The 2,846-nt window shown below is 43.3% G+C and overlaps 1 pseudogene; it reads left to right on the top strand.

The window, feature by feature from the left end:
- The first annotated feature begins 360 nt into the window (after nucleotides 1-360).
- Nucleotides 361-1,206, top strand: LOC136383400 (large ribosomal subunit protein eL8-like; annotated as a pseudogene).
- The last annotated feature ends 1,640 nt before the right edge of the window (nucleotides 1,207-2,846 follow it).

The raw sequence follows: 2,846 nt of genomic DNA on the forward strand, positions 1-2,846 counted from the left end.
TCTGGGGAAACTTGTGACCCTCATACCTATCGGGTGGAAGTGTAAAATGGTGCAGTTGCCATGGAAACTGGTCTGGCAGTTACCATATGACCCAGCAATTCCACTTCTAGGTATATTCCCAAAGAATTGAAAGTAGGTGTTCAAACAAAAATTTGTACACAAACGACGGTAGCAGTACTGTTCACCCTAGCCAAGGACGGAAAACAACCCACCTGTCCATCAGCTGTTGAATGGATACACGAACTGTGGTAGATTTCTACAAGGGAATATTGTTCAGCTGTAAAAGGGACAATGTACTAATATTTGCTAAGTGAAAGAAGCCCAACATAAAAGGTGACATATTACCTCTCTCTGCAGCCACCCAGGATGCCAAAAGGAAAGAAGCCTACGGGGAAGAAGGGGGTGCCCGCCCTGCTGTCATGAAGAAGCCGGAGGCAAAGAAGGTGGTAGATCTCATTTCAGAAAAGGTCCGAGAGTTTGGGCATTAGACAGGACATCCAGCCCAGAAGGGGCCTCCCCCTCTTTGTCAAATGGCCCCGCTGCACCTGGCGGCAGCAGCCCCGGGCTGTTCTCTCTCAGTGTCTGAAAGTGCCTGCTGCCATCAACCAGGTCACCCAGGCCTGGGACCCCCGAACAGCTGCTCAGCTGCTTAAGCTGGCTGGCAAGTACGGCCTGGGACAAAGAGAAGAAGCAGAGCATGGTGGCCTGGGGCGAGAATAAAAGCTGTGGCAAAGGGCATGTTTCCACCAAGAGACCAGCCGTCCTTCCAGCAGAGTTAACACTGTCATCCCACCCACGCACACCCCCCCCCCCCGCACACACACACACACACACACACACACACCCCCCGTGGAGAACAAGAAGGCCCTGCTGGTAGCGAAGGCACACAGTGCGGATCCCGGCGGCTGGCTGTCTTCCTGCCTGCGCTGTGCCGGAGGTGGGGGTTCCCACTGCACTATCCGGGGGTCGGCCTGCCAGGGAGGCTGGTGCACAGGGCGTCCCGCACCACCGGCACCTTCACACAGTTAGTTCTGAAAACAGGGAGTTCTGGCTAAGCTGGTGGAAGCCGCCTGGACCAATTACAATGACAGATATGATGAGATCCACCGCCACTTGGAAGGCAATGTCCTGGGTCCAAGGTAGGTGGCTGGTATTGCCAAGCTAGAAAAGGTCAAGGCCAAAGAACTGGCCACCAAGCTGGGCTAAGTGTGTGCTGTTCAGTTTTCTGTACATAAAAGTAATAAATATTCTCCTTCAGCCACTGGGAAAAAAAGATCATTTAGTAGACAAATCCATGAAGACAGCAGATCAGTGGTTGGCAGGGGCTGGAGGGAGTGAGAAGGGGTAAAACTGCTTAATGGAACAGAACTTTCCTTTGGGGTGATGAAAATGTTCTGAAACTAGATAGGGGTGGTGATTGTATAACATTATAAATGGACTAAATGCCACTTTAAAATGGTAAATTTTTTGGTTTTAAAATTTTTACCACCACTATTTAAAAATAGGGGGTAATAATGATGAGTAAAACTGGTAGTATCTTTTTCTTTTTTTGTATTTTTCTGAAGTGAGAGCAGGGGAGCAGAGAGAAAGACTCCCTCCTGCATGCGCCCGACCAGGATCCACTCGGCATGCCCACCAGAGGGCAAATGCTCTGGGTCGTTTCTCCATTGCAATCAGAGTAATTCTAGCCCCTGATGCAGAGGCCAAGGAGCCATCCTCAGTACCCGAGCCAACTTTTACTTGAGTGGAGCCTTGGCTGCAGGAGGGGAAGAGAGAGAGAGAGAAAGGAAAGGGGGAAGGGTGGAGAAGCAGATGGGCACCTCTTCTATGTGCCCTGGCCGGGAATCAAACCTGGGACTTCCACACGCCGGGCCGACACTCTACCACTGAGCCAGCCAGCCATGGCCAAAACTGGTGTATCTTAGCAGCAGTGAAGGCAGTGGTACCAAACTGTATTGATAGTCACTGTAACCTTCCCTGCTACACACTCACAGTAAAGAAATAAATAAATAGATAAATAAATAAATAAAATTTAAAGCCAATTTTACTTAAGAAAGTTCTCAATGAAGCAGTAAACATTAACTTTTCAAATTCTCAATCACTTAGTACACATCCTTTTAATGTTCTGTGTAATAAAATGGGAGATACTAATGAGGCACCTTTGCTGCTTGGTGAAGTACAATGGTTGTCCCCACCAAGATTTTTTTGAGTTGTGAAATGAATTCAAAAGGAACACAATTTTGACTTTAAAAAATTAATTGAAAGATAAATAATGGTTATTCAGACTTAGTTATTTGGCAGATTTTTTTTAAACTTCAATGAAAACTGATTTTATATACCTGTATACTGTAATATATATTAATATAGTTGTTTAATATATATGTTTTTAGCATGTCTTTGAATGGTTCTTATAGTGGTTGTTCTAGTTATTACATTATATACATAATTATAAAGTATTATATTGTATATAAAATGTAATGTAATACAATTCAATGGACCAAGGATCAGCTTTTCAATAAATAGTAGATACCAAAAGCACGATCTGTTTTTTAAAATTGATAAATTGGATTTCATTAAAATTAAAAACATTTGCTCGGCAAAAATACCCTTTTAAGAGAATGAAAAGACAAGCTACAGAATAAAATAAAAAAAATGTTTCCAAGCCACATATTGAAAAAAAGAATAGATCTAGATTATTTTTTTTAAAACTCTCAAAACACAATATTATAAAAAGAAAAAATCCTTTTAGAATATGAGCAAAGACATAGAGATAGTCCATTGAAGAAGATATACAGGTAACCAATAGTACATGAAAAGATTTCAATATCATTACTCCTTAGGGAACT

Source organism: Saccopteryx leptura, chromosome 11 (assembly GCF_036850995.1).
Source record: "Saccopteryx leptura isolate mSacLep1 chromosome 11, mSacLep1_pri_phased_curated, whole genome shotgun sequence".
NCBI lineage: Eukaryota > Metazoa > Chordata > Mammalia > Chiroptera > Emballonuridae > Saccopteryx > Saccopteryx leptura.